The sequence below is a fragment of the Dysidea avara genome, chromosome 5, assembly GCF_963678975.1.
Source record: "Dysidea avara chromosome 5, odDysAvar1.4, whole genome shotgun sequence".
Classification (NCBI taxonomy): domain Eukaryota; kingdom Metazoa; phylum Porifera; class Demospongiae; order Dictyoceratida; family Dysideidae; genus Dysidea; species Dysidea avara.
Genome location: NC_089276.1, coordinates 26,157,694 through 26,175,169, shown reverse-complemented (window position 1 = coordinate 26,175,169; position 17,476 = coordinate 26,157,694). Strand labels below are relative to the sequence as shown.

At 38.9% G+C, this 17,476-nt stretch overlaps 1 protein-coding gene and 2 long non-coding RNA genes across 10 annotated transcripts in view; 1 reads left to right on the top strand and 2 right to left on the bottom strand.

The window, feature by feature from the left end:
• Window positions 1-1,325: 1,325 nt before the first annotated feature.
• LOC136256900 (uncharacterized) lies at window positions 1,326-2,836 on the bottom strand. Of its 4 annotated transcripts, none has more exons than XR_010701714.1 (7): window positions 2,570-2,836; window positions 2,225-2,522; window positions 2,136-2,171; window positions 1,835-2,084; window positions 1,726-1,787; window positions 1,642-1,677; window positions 1,326-1,599 (listed from the first exon to the last, which is right to left on the bottom strand). It is a non-coding gene; the product is annotated as an uncharacterized lncRNA (long non-coding RNA). The 4 variants fall into 4 exon arrangements; XR_010701713.1 differs by having other exon boundaries at window positions 1,326-1,677; window positions 2,225-2,331; window positions 2,378-2,522; window positions 2,570-2,834; XR_010701715.1 differs by lacking the exon at window positions 1,642-1,677 and having other exon boundaries at window positions 2,570-2,835.
• Window positions 2,820-17,086, top strand: LOC136256901 (uncharacterized). 3 transcript variants are annotated; one of them, XR_010701717.1, is made up of 7 exons: window positions 2,820-3,030; window positions 4,004-4,052; window positions 12,043-16,245; window positions 16,388-16,462; window positions 16,512-16,577; window positions 16,752-16,880; window positions 16,935-17,086. It is a non-coding gene; the product is annotated as an uncharacterized lncRNA (long non-coding RNA). The 3 variants fall into 3 exon arrangements; XR_010701716.1 differs by having other exon boundaries at window positions 16,752-17,086; XR_010701718.1 differs by having other exon boundaries at window positions 2,820-3,075; window positions 16,752-17,086.
• LOC136256889 (uncharacterized) overlaps window positions 12,402-17,476 on the bottom strand; it is a 49,482-nt gene continuing 44,407 nt past the window's right edge. The window contains exons 14-17 of one of the 3 annotated variants that reach the window (XR_010701711.1): window positions 14,552-14,599; window positions 13,083-13,148; window positions 12,981-13,036; window positions 12,402-12,557 (exon numbers count right to left, since the gene is read on the bottom strand). The gene's annotated coding sequence lies outside the window, so the exon portion shown is untranslated. The remainder of the gene's footprint in view (window positions 12,558-12,980; window positions 13,037-13,082; window positions 13,149-14,551; window positions 14,600-17,476) is intronic. The other 2 variants (XR_010701710.1, XR_010701709.1) reach the window with 2 other exon arrangements.

Genomic DNA, 17,476 nt, shown 5'->3' with positions numbered 1-17,476 from the left:
CATCGAAATGGTCAATTTTTACAATAATTATCATCTATACTTGTACCAGGTCTCTCTCTCTCTGTGTCTCTCTGTGTCTCTCTCTCTCTGTGTCTCTCTGTGTCTCTCTCTGTCTGTGTGTGTGTGTGTGTGTGTCTCTCTCTCCCTCCCTCCCTCCCTCCACTAGTATGTAGTATCTGTTTTGTATTGTGTGTGCATGGGTGTTACCTTATAGACCTAGCCATCTAGTGCTATAGGGAGTGGGTGGTGGCAAAGGGTGTTGGTAACCCTGGAATAAAATTTAAAGATAAAAAAGATAAAGAGCAATTGAGATTGTTAGCTGAAACCAAACTTCTTGACATTTGCATTGTTGTCCCACTACACTATACTGTAGTTGAAATGCTATTGATTTCTTGATCCACTACAAAAGGAAATCCTTGACACTGAACAGGTTAGAGAGGAAAAGGATCTAAGAAATACAAAAGTGACTGCTTTATAGACTGCTGTTCAGTATGTCAATCTTAAATTCCTTGCAAGCAATGTGTGAATAAAGGTTTTTGGGGTATATGCACCACACGTAGCTAATAGTGACACCAAGCAGTGTGTAATGGTGACATATAATCACCTCTTAGTGACATATATGACCATCACACACATATAGCTATACATAGGACAAATTCTATATAGCATTTTTTGGTGATAGAATAGGCAAGTGTAGGGTCATACGGTGCCATGCATACATGCTTATTGTTCTATAAGTTTTGCTCTCCATGTGTGACCTAATAAAGTGAACTTTAATTCTAGACTTCTGCATGCTTGCCTATACATTATAGAAAAGTTAGCTTATATGTACAACAGAAATGAATAACACTCAACTATATCTCACCATAAAGCCTAAATAAATAAAATAAATATTATTCCTATATAGCAATCTGAAATATAATTTTTTTAAAGATGTGAATATCTTAAGTAACCTCTTCAAGTTTCAAATGATAGCTTATGTATGTAGGTCATGAAATGTGACATTTAAAGTTCAAGGTATTCTATATTATGAATGATGTGATTGTCCAGAAGGGGCCTCTTTACATAAATAATGATATGGGAAAACCATGAACCCATGCATCTCATGATCTATAGATGTTCTAGTTTTGTGTTGCCTATAATATTATTTAACCAATCATACACTGTTAAAACAGTCATGTGCATATCACGAGTTTTTTCATGTGGGATATTTGCCAGATAGCACACAATTTTTCATGTGGTATGCACACATTGTTTGCTTGTATTTCACACATAAAAATTTTGGTGAGGCAAACATGCTTTTCTTGTTCGTTTTACGCATTTTCTCTGTTTCCCACAATTAATTTTTTCTTTAAATGTTTACAAAATACACAAATACAATATAATGTGTATACAATTCTGTATGCTGTAGGTGTCCAGATGTTAAGAATTCGGACATTCTCATCAGGTAACCCGAGACATTCTTACCAGAGGACAACCTTAGATGTTCTTTTCAGATGACCCGACCAGACATTAAGATGATCCCAGAAGTTTTACCAGAAGACAACTGCCAAACATTCAATACTGATGCTGCTACACCACTGCATGGTCATTTTTGATCTAAAAGTATAATATTGAATATCAGTTGTCACAATGAAATACTATTTAATCCACAGGAGAATTGTCCTCGAGTCATACCTACAGTTAAAGGTGTAAACTAATGTGGTTGTGTATACTAGCAATTACCTTGTATAAAGCATGTGTGTCAGTGGCACTGGCATTTAATTCTGTTCATAGTTCCGCTTTACCTAATGAAAGTTATCAATCACTGTATCACAATTTTGATTCATCGTACCATAATCATTCTTGAGCAACATCTGTAGAATCTGCGCAGTAGCTGTAGGTAGATAACGTAAGCAGTTACGTGACACTGCGGTTTTCAGTAGACAACTTTGGGCATTCTCATCATGATCCCAGACTTTCTCACTTGATGATCCAAGGAATTCTCACCGGAGGACGACCTTAGATATACTTGTCAGATGAGCCGACCAGATGTTAAGATGATCCCAGACATTTAACATCGATGCTGCATGGTCATTTTTGATCTAAAAGAACAACATTGAACGGAGTTGTCACAATGAAATACTTTTGCGTACCACTTAATCCACAGGAGAACTGTCCTTCAGATATACCTATAGATCAAGGTATAAACTGATGTGGTTGGGCACACAAGCACTGTGATTACCTTGCATCAAACACTTGTGTCCATCTGTGCCATTCTGTGGTTAATAGTAACTACACCACACAGTTCCAATGACATCAAGTCATTACATTGTAGAATCTTCCCAGTAGCTGTAGGTATGATGTAAGCAGTTATGTGAACTGAAGTTTTCAGTACCTCTAATACTTTTCTCAGCAGACGTATTTCTCAAATCTCTAGAGGCCTGTAAACTAGGATTGGCTGCACTAGCACTGTCCATAATATCTCGCAAATTCGCTCGACGGTTCTTTCCGGCCGATTCGGGACTAAATTGTGACCACAACTGCAATGAAAATATATTAAACACGTTAAGAAAGCTGTTCTACTTACGGGTTGAAGACTGGCTTGAAGTGGCTTCTTCATTTTCGCCACAAACCGTCCACTAACCAAGGCGCCGTCGCTATAAATCCGAATAAACATGGCGCCACTTTCATTGGTGAATTCTACCCCTCTCTATGTTCGCGAAAGGAAGAGCGAAAGAAAGCTGCCACTTTCGTCAAAACCACCGCCAAAATCCATCACCGTCCAAGGTAACAACAAAAATTTTGTCGACTTTCAATGTGTATTGGATTATAATCTCGTTATGTACAGACTTGCTCAACCACAAAATTACGTAATACAGGAAACTGGGTTGTCACGTGATCACCGCACAAGGCGTTTTGTGGTCAACAAGTTTTCTGCGTAACAATGACGATTGAGTGACCTTTATTAAAGATTTGTTTACAGTGGAGTGGATATGTATAACAGGTGACCTCAAGCTACCCTATGTCTTGGCTTCTGCTTCATGGAAGGTATTATAAAACTCAAATTGTGTGGCTATGCTAACTAACTGAGTAGTGAGTTAAATACTTAGAGTAATAAGTAGTCAGTATAGTGTACTGGTAATTGTGTATGCCAAGTAGCACTTTCATTACATGGACTCTAAGTAGTGATTGAGCCTTGAGCTAATAATGTATGGCATTGTTATCAGGTGGTTACAAATCAACCAAGCTTACCAACCAATGTCTGTAACTTTACCAGTTATCGCTGCACATGGGACAATGTTGGAATTTGAACTTTGATTAGTACAAATGCCTGCTTTGTGCTGTTGCCGTATAGTATAGGTGAAGCGACATAGCCAACCTGGCCGATTAGAACATTGGCTTGGTAATTGCAGGTTCCAGGTTCGATCCCCCCACTCCAACTGTAAGTTGCAGTTTCCTTGAGCAAGAGACCTACCTACTATGACTGTATAACTGGGACTTGGGGAAGCTAGTGTCACTTAGTGGTGTTGGGGTTATGAGTTCCATGGGAATTTACTGGTTGCTTGCAAAATGTAAAAACAAAATCACATGCACATTTCACTTGAAGAATTTCTGATGAAAATTTGTGTTCTACCTATCATATGACAATCAGAATACATATACATCATGTTTTGCTGGCAAACTGTTAACTACAATCCTTGCTATATAGTTCAAGATATTCGTATCACAGGTCACATGTTCATGTATTTGTTCTTTTACATTTTTACAATTAACCTGAAAAATCAGTAGAAACATGATCAGTATCCCAACTTCATGGCTTGTGTTGTACTCTTCTTGATGTTTTCCACAAACTCTATACAGCGTTCTTCACTTCATCATTTAATAGCACTGTTGCACAGAATGTTCAGAAATTATGACTGGCATTCATTTGATACTTGACGTTTGTTTAGTAGAACAATTACTTGTATCCTCCCAATTGTGTTGTGCATATCAATCTTATACGGATTGTTTTATTTTGCAGAGTATTAAAACAAGATGTCACAGAATTCACCAGCTTGGGCAATCCTGATGTAAGTGTTTGTGATTTTACTATAAACTATATGCAATCATGAACATGGTTATTTAAAAAATGTTGTAGGTGTTGATCGATCCAACTATATTCTAAATGTCATTACTACCGTACAGTATTTCTTTATATAAAAGCCTGGTCTTGTATCTTTTTCTTAGCTGTACTGACACAGCCTGTAAATGTATCAGGCAGGCCCCAGTATTTATTTTCAAAGTGTGCTGGAAACTCCCTGGCTTATAATCGAGACAGGCGTTTATTTGTATGTGGCTTTTATACGAAATATGGTATACATGTACTGTGGAATTTGTTAATCAGGGTATACTTGAAAATAAGGACACCTGCATATTCTGGACACTTTGTAATGGTTAACAGTTAAACTTATCTTCACTATAAGCATTAAAAATCTTCCCAGCATAGAGTGATAAAGAATTTCTTGCTCTCAAAACAATGGAGTATGTGTTGTGCATATTAAGAGGACTATGTTCTAGATTACACATACTCCATAACAAGGAATACCCATCTACTCTAAGTTACATGGAACTGAATTGGGTGTCCTTAGTAGGGAGCTTGATTTAAGTGATGGTTATTTGCATTACCTATATAGGTTTGTAGTTGTAGATAAAGTAACTTCAGTGCCAATAACTGTCTATCCAGTGCTTTTTTTACAAGTTGTCAAGTATGATCAGAGAAGGAAGGAAACAATTTAGGACTATTAAAAATACAAATAGTTGTTTTCTGGGACAAACTAAAATGAGTGGACAATGTGAAGTGTGATCAGACACTTATTTGAAGTATATACCTAGTTAGTGTTACCAAAACACTATTTATAGATTTCATTTTGGAAAACTAATTATAAGTGTTTTAACAAAAGAAATGCTGACACAAAGTGCAATCTGAATACAACAACCCTTGCTTGCTAGTGTTGTATTGTGACTATTGAGGTGCTTATGTGGCAAAATTCCGGATACACTATGCAATTAACGAAATAGTTTTGAGTGGGGCTTTTATATAGTGTTACCGACCTCTGTATAATGATAATTAAAGTGGGGTGGACACCAACTAGGCTTTAAAATAAAGGAAGAAAACAACAAGACTGAAGGGGGCTGTGTTGGCTCTTTAGAAAATGTAATGCATTAAAATTTGTAAAGAAAATCATACATCTATCCTCCTCACCCCATACACACAGACTAACACAACGATAATTACATCATTCTTTCCTGCTGAGCCAGAAGGATGCCAAGGCCCAAACTGTCATTTGAATGGCACCTCTCAAAACTATCTTTACAGTAGCAAGGAACATTATATTTATTAATTTGTGGTCATACAGTACATGGAGATATATTTGTTTATATAACTTTGGTTGTAAATATTGTTATTATTTTGTTTTATACGTAGCTACTTTCAGTTATATTAACATAAGCAGAAATGGGTGATACTAATTACAAACCAGCACTATCCCCACCCAAGGTGTATATTATGTGCTGAACCCTGGGACCAAGTGTAGTATCTGGACACGTGCACGCACTATGATGTAATACATTATGCGGTAATGTATGCGTGCATGTACATATGTAGTTGTAGAGCCTCTGTGTGTGCTTTAGTTGTTGTTATAACTTTAGTTGTTATTGTAGTTGCTAGATTGTAGTTGTGTGTTGTAGTGCTATTATTATTGATTCTAATGATCTAATAATCCTGACACTACATTGGCGATGAGAATGGCTACAGCTCCACCGATTATTACTTTTGATTCACGTACGGATGATTGGAATTCGTGGAGCAGACGCTTCGAACAGTGGCTCACACTTAGTCCCTACGCTACGGGTGAAGGCTCTGAGGCCAAGCAACGTGCAGCCCTCTGCACATATATTGACTCCTCTACTTTCAAACTACTCTGCAGTTTGTGTGCCCCTAAGAAGCCAGAAGAACTCACATTTGCTCAGTTGAAGGCTAAGCTCGACGGACAATACGGCACCAAAAAGTTAGTCTTGGCTGAACGCTATCGGTTCTACAACTACAAGCAACAAGAAGGGCAGTCGCTGGTAAATTACATTGCTGAACTACGGCGTCTGGCAGCCACTTGTGATTGGACAGAAGTCCAATTGGCCAACAACATCCACGATAAGTTCGTGATGGGCCTGCGAAATGAACGTTTACTCCAGCAATTGTTGGCTCAAGATCACAAGAAGCCACTAGAAGAGTTGTTAGAGCTAGCTCGCACCTTCAAAGCGGCCGAGCATGAATCGCTCAAACGTGCCGACAACGACAAGAAGGAGACGGACGCCGGCACAGTGGCAGCAACCGGGAAGCAACCACGGTCCTTTAAACCCCAGAACTCTCTTCGTACTAAGAGCCAGCGAACTGCTAATACTAAGGGTCCAAGCTTTCAGCCGCCAACCTCCAAGCCATGTGCCAGTTGTGGAGGAGCACACTTAAGAAGCACCTGCCGTTTTCGCAATGTTACATGTAGACACTGTGGTAAGATTGGCCATATTGCCAAAGTGTGCCGCTCCACAGCAGCAGTACAAGAAATAATACCAGAACAGCCACTGGACTCAGCAGTCATTACCGTTAACAAAACAGCCGATAGTGATGACAAACATATTCTCCCAGTGTTTCAAACTGTTCACTTACCAGAACTGGATAAACGTCTTCGTCTAGTAATAGACACTGCTTCTCCACTCACGTTCATTAACACAAAAACCTGGGCAGACCTTCATCAACCCAAACTGGAGGCTACATCAAAAGTGCTTGGAGCTTTTGAGGGTCAACCTATCCACCCTATTGGATATTTTCAGACAACAGTTCAACGCCAAGATGACCCTACCATATCCTCACTGCTGAAAATCTATGTCACTCAATGTGGCATTAATCTAATTGGCAGGGATGGACAAGTTAAACTTAACATCACTATTCACCCTGAGTAATTTGTCACAGCAGTTACCACACCCAGTACCACTTTACAGGAAATTATCACAATGAATGAAGCCCTGTTCAAACCACAACTTGGATGTTGCACCACATTTAATGCTACTTTAACTCTCCGTGAAGGCACTCAGCCTAAATATTGCAAAGTGAGAAAACTACCTTTTGCTCTAAAACCAGTTGTAGGAGCAGAGTTGGACAGACTAGAAAAACAACAAGTGTTAGAGAAAGTCTCTCACTCAGACTGGGCTACCCCCCTTGTTGTTGTCAGGAAGCCAGGTGGCAAAGTTAGATTATGTGGTGACTTCAAAGTCACCCTAAATCCAGCCCTGAAGAATGATGTCTACCCATTCCCACTTCCAGAGGAACTCTTTCAAAAACTGAATGGTGGGCACAAGTTTTCTAAATTAGACCTGGCTGAAGCTTATCTGCAAGTACCATTGGAGGAGGCATCATCAGAACTGACAGTTATCAATACTCACCAAGGCTTATACAGATACAAACGCCTTCCCTTTGGTCTCAGTTGTGCACCTGCCCTGTTCCAGAAACTAATTGAGCAACTTGTGGGTGACATACCAGGTGTGGCTTGCTATTTGGATGACATAGTAGTGACAGGATGCTCTGAACAGAGCCACCTTAGGCTAGTAATGGAGAAGCTGAACACTGCTGGTCTCCGCCTGAAACTAGAGAAGTGTCATTTCTTTCAAGAGAGTGTAACTTACTTGGGCCATGTCTTAGACAAAGCAGGCATTCAACCACACCCAGATAAGATCAAAGCAATTACTGCCATGCCATGTCCACAGAACCAAGGAGAACTCCGATTTTTTCTAGGCATGGTGAACTACTATGATCGATTCATACCAGGGTTAGCAACCAATTGTGCTTGTCTTAATGATCTTTTACAGAAACACAAAAAGTGGCAGTGGTCCAGTGAGCATACCAAGGCAATGGAATCAATTAAGAAATTGTTGACATCAGCTGATGCACTGGCACATTACGACCCATCACTACTAGAGGTGTACCGATAATCGGATCGGCTATAATATCGGCCACCAATATGGTAATTTTTACCAATATCGGTATCGGTACAGAACAGCAGGAGGACCGATATTGCTACCGATATTTATACACTAGCAATAGTTTGTACATAAACGGATTTTGCATTGGTTTTCTACATTATTCATGTGGCTCTTTAGTGCCAGTGGCTTATTATTCACTTTGAAACAAGCGCTACGCTACGAGAAGCCATATAAATACACGCGATTCTACTGTCTATTGCTGGAAAGCTTATCACAGTCTTTATAAATGAAGCAGTTATAGAGTACCTTGTAATAAAAATAAGGGTCACAGGATAACTAAGGAAACTTGCTGTACCAGCTTTCTCACAAACCATTAGAATGCAGAGTAATGCAGAAATATCCGTATAAGGCTTCATGGGAGTATACATAAAAATGTTTGTGGGTGCCTAATTGTCTGGATTGCACAATAGAAACCCAAGCTGTATACCACCACAGGCAGAGTATAGCAATGAATACATGCACATGTTGTTGTAGGGTAGGTAAATGTACACTTTTAACTATAATGCAAATATCGGATCAATTATCGGTTATCGGCTTCTTTTGGTCACATCAATATCGGATATCGGTACATGCAAAAAAACCACATCGGTACACCTCTAATCACTACCTCTCAGTCTTGCATGTGATGCCAGCCCAGTGGGCATAGGAGCAGTGATTTTTCATACTTACCCTGATGGTAAAGAGAAACCTGTGGCATATGCGTCACGTAAACTGACATCGGCTGAACAAAACTATGCACTAATCCAAAAGGAAGCCTTGGGAATAGTATTTGGAGTCCAGAAGTTCAGACAGTACTTGCTCGGTCGTAAGTTCCAATTGATTACCGATCATAAACCACTTGTCACTATTTTTCATCCTCAGAAAGGTATCCCAGAGATGACAGCCAGCCGTTTACAGAGATGGGCCATTATCCTCTCAGCCTATGACTATGAAGTTAGGTACCAACCATCTGCCCAGCATGGCAATGCTGATGGGTTGTCTCGCCTGCTATTACAAGAGGTACAGCCTCCACAAGCTGACGAAGCGGAAATTGTTTGTGCTCTGGAAGAACAACAGTTTCAGGCACTTCCAATTCGTGAGACTGACGCTAAGGCAGCCACAGCGAGGGACCCAGTGCTATCACAAGTCTACAGTTTTTGTGCTAGAGGATGGCCAACCACTTCACACTCTTTGGACAAGAAGCTAATTCCTTTCTTCAACAAACGTTTACAGCTCACAACTCACAATGGTTGTCTACTTTGGGGCCTTCGAGTGGTAATTCCTTCACGATATCAGAGGTCAATCCTAGAATTGTTACATGAGGGCCATCCAGGGATGTCTAGAATGAAGTCACTTGCTCGACTACATGTTTGGTGGCCATCCTTGGACACTGATATTGAGTCCCATGTCAAGTCTTGTGTGAATTGTGCTGAGACAGCTAAAGATCCCACAAAGGTACCATTACATCAATGGGATTTTCCAGCCAAACCATGGCAACGTCTACACATTGATTTTGCGGGGCCATATAGAAACAAGATGTGGATGATACTGATTGACGCTTACAGTAAGTGGCCAGAAGTACATGTGATGGAATCCACTACGACAGAAACTGTTACCAAACACTTACAGCAGATCTTTGCCACACATGGAATTCCTCACCAGATTGTGTCAGATAATGGTCCCCAGTTCACGGCAGACAAATTTAAGCAGTTTTGTTTGTCTCGTGGAATTCACCACACGACAGCTCCATATCATCCCCGCTCGAATGGCGAGGCTAAAAGACTGGTACAGACTTTTAAACAGAGTGTAGATAAGGCAAATCCGCAAACCTCTTCGGAACTGCTGGATTGTGTGACCAACTTCTTAGCTTACTACAGAGCCACCCCACATTCTGTGACAGATCAAACTCCTTCTGAAATGTTAAATAACAGACGGATGCGTACAAGGTTGGATTTGTTACACCCATGCCAGTTGAAGGTTCAGAAATCTCTAGAACTTCAGAAGCAGTCATATGATGCCCATACTCATCCTAGACACTGCCTGATTGGTGATCCAGTGTGGGTTCGTAATTTTAGACCTGGCAAATGGTGGCTCCCAGGCACTGTCAAAGATAGGAGGGGGAAAGTAATGTATAAAGTTTTGATTGATGGCCAAACAGCAGTTCACTGCCGTCATGCAAATCAACTTCGTACACGACTTGTTTCTTTACCTACAAATGACAGTTCCATATCATCTGACATTCCTAATCATACCTCCCCAACACAGAACAGTGATAATCCTCCTGTGTTGAGACGCTCTTCAAGAATTCGAAAGATCAGAAGGCCATGGAGTCCTTCGAACTAAGAGGGAGGAACTGTAGTATCTGGACACGTGCACGCACTATGATGTAATACATTATGCGGTAATGTATGCGTGCATGTACATATGTAGTTGTAGAGCCTCTGTGTGTGCTTTAGTTGTTGTTATAACTTTAGTTGTTATTGTAGTTGCTAGATTGTAGTTGTGTGTTGTAGTACTATTATTATTGATTCTAATGATCTAATAATCCCGACACTACACCAAGGACCTGGGGATCCAACTTTTCTTGGAATTTTATACATTTCCCTGTGTTTACACCTTCAAGTCATGACATTTCATCTCGCATGGTCAGACCACTTCTTTATCATCATTACCTCGTATAATATCTATGAAGCATCTTGAACAGTCTGGACTGGTTGCTCATTTGGTTATCCCATGAATGCACTATCATATTACCTAACTGGAGACGAACTATTTTCCAAGAAGCGATCACTACTGGCTATACAGGCAGTTAGGCTTGTGTACTTCTGCATGAAGGCAAAATGCTTAGGTTTTATAAAGGTCACTATGTGGCTGGATTCGCTGGAAGTGTGAAAATCAGCATCCATCAGGCCTGTACTAACCAGTCTTTCAGAGTAGGCACTAAATGCTAGGCATCATGTGAAGCATTGTGATGGAGAGTAAGTGGTCTGGCCATGCAAGTCTGGACGCTGGCGTGTGACTTGGAGGTACCAATAAATATTGTGAGTTATAGTTGGTCCCCACTGAGGACCCACCCAACTTTTCTGAGGACTCCTCAGTACTGCTTGTATTATGTACACTAGTAATCACTATTGTTATTTATATTCCAGGAGGTGAGAAGTCTATTTATTTATTTATTTATTTATTACTGTGTAGGACTCCATCAAGGAGTATAACACACAGATACAAAACAAAATCAAAGTAAATTAAGATGATTTAACAAAATGTCCTTAAAACAGTTTATAGATGGCTATGTGATTGCAGGTGTACTCATTCAACACTTCCCAGTTTTATAGTGAAGAACCTTTGGTGATGATGTCCAGATAGGGTCAAGCTTAAGGCAGCAATCAATCTGTAAAGTTGTAAATTTGTGTAACTGACAATTTGATTGTAGCTAGCTATCTACAGTACCAGTGTTGTTCTTTACTTTACATAGGTATTTGTGGAATAATCTATAATATATAGACGTGGGATTTTAGTTTGCAACACACACTCAAATGTTGAACAATATACATCAGTATAATATTTACCACAGCAAGAATATTAACCCTCATGTCGGTATTGTAATTGCTATTGTCTCTCTATACTGATACAATATGAACCATATATCTAAAACTGACTGCAATGCTATTCAGTATTGGGGCCTGTGGCCTGTTTTTGTTTGAGCCTAGGTAAATTTTTTGACTGGTGTGTAGTTCCAACACCGTAACATAGATGGAATAAATAGTTGTGTATGAATTATGTTGTGTACATAGTCAGAATTATTATGCCCTAAGTGTTAAGGTCACACATCTGGTGAATGTGCAGATAGTACATTTGATGAAATTACATATCTCACCACTTAAATAATTGTTTTGCAAGTCTTGCCTTTTCTATACCTCTCATGTCTTCTTTTTCACAAAAAATCTACTAGTGCCTTTCCATGCTCATTTTGTGTTAAGTTTACTCCACCTACCAATTCTCCCCTCACAGACCAAAGTCTGCCAGTCCACAGTCCAGGATGAGCATCCACCAGTCTTTATCTTGTCTGGCTGCTTCGTACTACAGTATAGCCTGACAGATCAAAGTCTTAGAATCAATTTTTTTCCAACAATTATGCACTTATATTGCCGAGCTATGCTGACTTTGTTCATGATTTGGATGTAGCATATCAATGGATAAAATCTTAATATTTACTGGAAAAGTTGAAGGTAAAACTCTGATCCAATGATTTTAAGTTGTCATAGTGAGTGCAACAGGAAATTTTTGAGGTGATAAATTTGCATATTGAAATTCAGCAAGTTAAGAATCATTACAGCATAGCGGACCTACTTTACAACATACAACAGGTATGAACAAGTAATAACATCCACAAATCATTTTCCAAAGTGACAAACAGTAGGCAATTAGAATGTATACACACTTTATATATAAACTAATTGTGTGTTGTGTCTTCCCATAACCTTCAGTGCAGACAGCATGCAGTAGCTCCTTCGAACAGTAGATACCTGTACGGAATGTAAAAGAGGAGTTAAGAAACTTTTTCAGTTGAGTAGGGACAGAAGCTAAAGTTTTGGTAGGGATCACAGAAGACAATCAAATCAGCAAGGGAAGCCATCACAAACCCACAAATTGACACTTCTAGAACAGTGGAGTAAGGAATTAGATAAAAGGTAATTCGACAATGCACATAATCTTGCAGCTGTGATGGTTGGCATAGGCCCAAATAATGCCTAACAGTAAAGAAACTGAGCCTTAAGTTGTGTTTGGCTGAAGCCATCATTTAGTCAATGCAAAGTTAAGATTTAATAACTTCTCAGAAGCATTTCAGATCACTCTGAAAGCACATTTGGGCTTGATTTTGCCTACCCAATGCAGCCAAGTAAATTTTGAGTGAGCAGGAGATGTCAATCTACATACATCATCCTTACTAGCCTGTACTGAATGAACTGAACAAGTGATGATGTTTGATTGATGATTTGATTGTCTATATGGTATATACGTTCACTAAAACTTTGTGACAATAGACTTACCTCAGTGGTATCTTGAGGACTTTACATGGCACCCCAACAATACAAGCATCTCTGTGCCACTAGCACCTACAGTAATATGAAGAACATTCACTACTTGTGAAAGCAGTTGCTTCTCTAAACTAAAAATCACACGTGATTTTGTGAACCAGACCCTCCAGTCAACATGTTGAGTTGTTGGAAACTAATGATAAACACCATAGTCCCTGTCTAAGGTAACCCGAAACACTCCTTGCAATGAGTAATGGATGTTTAAAATATTATACGCTAGCTACAAACAAGAGTACAGTATATAATAGAAACCAAGAGTGTCGAACAGTGTATTAGCCTGTGATTAATCATCACATATAATAACATGGATATTTCAGTAATTGTTCATTTATGTGAAATGGTAATTGGAAATGTGTATGTGGCAACGGGCCTTTGTTCGCCAATTTTCTGTGTTATTCAACCAAGTATTCAACAGTTATTGTACAAGGAAAGTGTAGTAAGGACCCCCAGTTCGCTAAAACAATGGTTGCACAAATGAGAGTGTTGCCACACCTTCAGGGATCCATTTAGCGATGCCAGAACTTTAACATTAGCCATTTCCCCTTTAATGCTATCATGTTTCCACTGGCCGAATTGGGCTAAATACGGCAACCCTTAATGGCACTATAAACAAACAATTACTAAAATATCTATGTTACTTCACGCAATCATTTATCGTGGGTGTAAACTCCATAACAGCAGCACAAATGGAACTCAATAACAATCACATAAAACACGAGGTAACACTTACAACAGCACGTGATCAGGGGGAGCAATAATTGAGATACATCAACAGTGTGTGTGTGTGTGTGTGAGCAATACGATTACATGAGTAATACACCTGTTCGGTACTCTTGGTTTCTATTACATACTCTCGCTACAAATTATGAATTGGACTTTGTTATAGGTTGTGAACAGATAAATCATGCAAGTATCACTCATTTACACCCATGTCAATACACATTAAAGCACACCAATGTACAAATGTGACAATTCACAACCAAAGTTATAGCAGGTAGTTCCATTTATGACTGCACCAAATTAAGCAGTAAATGCATATTGCTAGGTAGTAGTAGTTTTACATCGCCAAAAATTAAATAAGATTACACACAACAAATACCCAGTGATTGCAATTTATATGGAGGTGACTTTAGTAAGAAGCTTAATTTAAGCCCCCCACATACTAGGGGCTGGAAACTAGCCACCTGCTACTGAGGATGTGGTCACCATTAATTTGAAAGCAAAATCTACAACATTACATGTTGGGAAAATATTAAATACTCATAGTGAAGGGAACGTTCGATAAGTTAAGACTATTACTACAGTGTTCTTGTGATACTTTAGGATGATCATATCGTGTACGATCAACACTTTCAATTTATTTATATAAAATCATGTCCAAAGACTGGACATGGTCTATATTAAACAAATAATACACTTACAACAGTATTGTTCAAACTGGTGAATTCTGTGACATCTTGTTTAATACTCTGCAAAATAAAACAATCAATATAAGGCACAACAAAATATGGAGTAATTGTTCAACTAAACAAATGCCAGGTATCAAATGAATACCAGGCATAATTTCCAAACATTCTGTTTGCAATACTGCTATTAAACAATGAAATGAAGAACATTGTACAGAGCTCATGGAAAGCATCAAGAAGAGTACAACACAAGCCGTGAAATTCAATCATCTGGGACACTGAACACGCTTTTACCAATTTTGTAAAAATGCATAAGAACAAATACATGATCAAACACGTGACCCGTGATACGAATATCTTGAACTATATAGCAAGGATTGTAGTTAACAGTTTGCCAGCAAAACATGATGCATAAGTATTCTGATTGTCATGATTGGCAGGACACAAATTTTCATCAGAAATTCTTCAAGTGAAATGTGCACGTGATTTTGTTTTTACATTTTGCAAGCAACCAAACTCCCATGGAACTCATAACCCCAACACCACTAAGTGACACTAGCTTCCCCAAGTCCCAGTTATACAGTCATAGTAGGTAGGTCTCTTGCTCAAGGAAACTGCAACTTACAGTTGGAGTGGGGGGGGGCATTGAACCTGGAACCTGCAATTACCAAGCCAGCCAGGTTGGCTATGTCGCTTCACCTATACTATACGGCAACAGCACAAAGCAGGCATTTGTACTAATCAAAGTTCAAATTCCAACATTGTCCCATGTGCAGATAACTGGTAAGGTTACAGGCATTGGTTGGTAAGCTTGGTTGATTTGTAACCACCTGATAACAATGCCATACATTATTAGCTCAAGGCTCAATCACTACTTAAGAGTCCATGTAATGAAAGTGCTACTTGGCATACACAATTACCAGTACACTATACTGACTACTTATTACTCTAAGTATTTAACTCACTACTCAGTTAGTTAGCATAGCCACACAATTTGAGTTTTATAATACCTTCCATGAAGCAGAAGCCAAGACATAGGGTAGCTTGAGGTCACCTGTTATACATATCCACTCCACTGTAAACAAATCTTTAAATAAAGGTCACTCAATCATCATTGTTACACAGAAAACTTGTTGACCACAAAACGCCTTGTGCGGTGATCACGTGACAACCCAGTTTCCTGTATTACGTAATTTTGTGGTTGAGCAAGTCTGTACATAACGAGATTGTTTTGTTACTGATTGCTTGCCATATGGCCGCGTGTCTTTTAATTGGGCGTGCGCTTTGTAGTTTCTTGGCCGCGCGCCTCACTACCGTGAGTCTTGATAATAATAGAGAACTTTGCAAATTGTGTATACAACATATATCTGCATGTGTTCTTATATGGATCACTGGGCCAATAGCAAGTGGATAGCAAGTACTAAAATTATTCTTTTTACCTAATAAGCCTAATGCTTGAAAGTAGTAATCATAATACTTCTGCATGTTATAGCTACTGTTGTGTATTTAGCTAAATAAGTTCTCTATTAATTGGACAGATTGCAATGTGTGCATGTACATAATCCCACATGTACTGACAGGGTCAATACCAGTACTACTAGGTTTGTAGGGTTACAGTCCATAGGGAGCACATTAGGGAAGGATCAGTGGCCACAATGAAGATATCAAAGATTTGCTACCAACAAGAGACGAACCGCCTTGCTTAACTTGTAAGTTAATTTATATAATACGTACTATCATATGAGTTGTATCATTTCTCAATGGTGTCAGACTCAATACTTTGTTGCTAAATCTTTTATACATTCTATAGCTATGCAAATTATGTATAATTTTATGTTATTGTGCCTATAGGTGATCAAAAACATAAATGGAATATGCATTTACTAATAATTTATACTGCTCTTATACTAGCACTCATTTTAATAGGTAAGGATTACTTCTCATGTACATGCATATGATAGTGGTTTATATACAGCAAAGATGTGGACAAAAAGATGTAAAAAACATTGCTGTCCTAGAAGACCACAGATGCCTACTGATGGTATTTTGCATTGTTGTTGTGAGGCATCACAGTTTATATATATAGTAAAGTATAGTGTGCACTGTATTTGTTTAGCAGACGTTTTCAATGTTTGACTTGATTAATTGAAATAACAATTAGCAAATAAAATTAATTGTACATCATCATGTAACTGACAGGTCTCAATATTTATAGCAGAAGATATTGAAGTAGCAGTACCTCAGCAAGCTGTTTCTGATGATGTTCCAAGTACTCCTACAAGACGTTTCAGCATTAATTAGTAGGAATGAAGAATTTGAGATTATCTCAAGACAAGGCATAACTGTATGTCACCTACCTGTAGCATTATAATTGACCACACACTGATTCTATTCATAGGAGCTTCTACCATTAATGAGTACATCTGCTTAAGATTCAGATACAATATGTGACTAATATGCTGTGTATTGTATTACAATAGCTCTTGCTTGTTTTTGTCTGTGCTTGTGTACAACTTGCTACTAATTTCTATACATTCTGTCTATAAATTTCGAAGTTGTTGGTCATCAGAAAAGGTTTGATCATAAATTACTGCATGCCTTCACGGATTACCTGGTTAGCTAAACCATAGGCGGCGGAAAGGGGGGGGGCTAGGGGGCTAAAGCCCCCCCTCGGTCTGTTGAGGGGGGGCTTAGCCCCCCCTCAGAATGATATCACACCGAAATTATCTTTCTTGGAGTGGGGCTGAAAACCTTGATAAAGATCGAGATACTCTAATAGAGCAGTCACTCTAATAAAGTAGTCAGTGTGTAGCGAGCTATGAAAGGATTTTTTATGTAGTTTATCAGCTAGAAATGGTAGCTGGTGAGGTGAAAAGCTCTTGTCAGTTGGTTGTGACCTTTTTTTTTTTTTTTTTTTTGGTCTCACCTTACCAAACTATA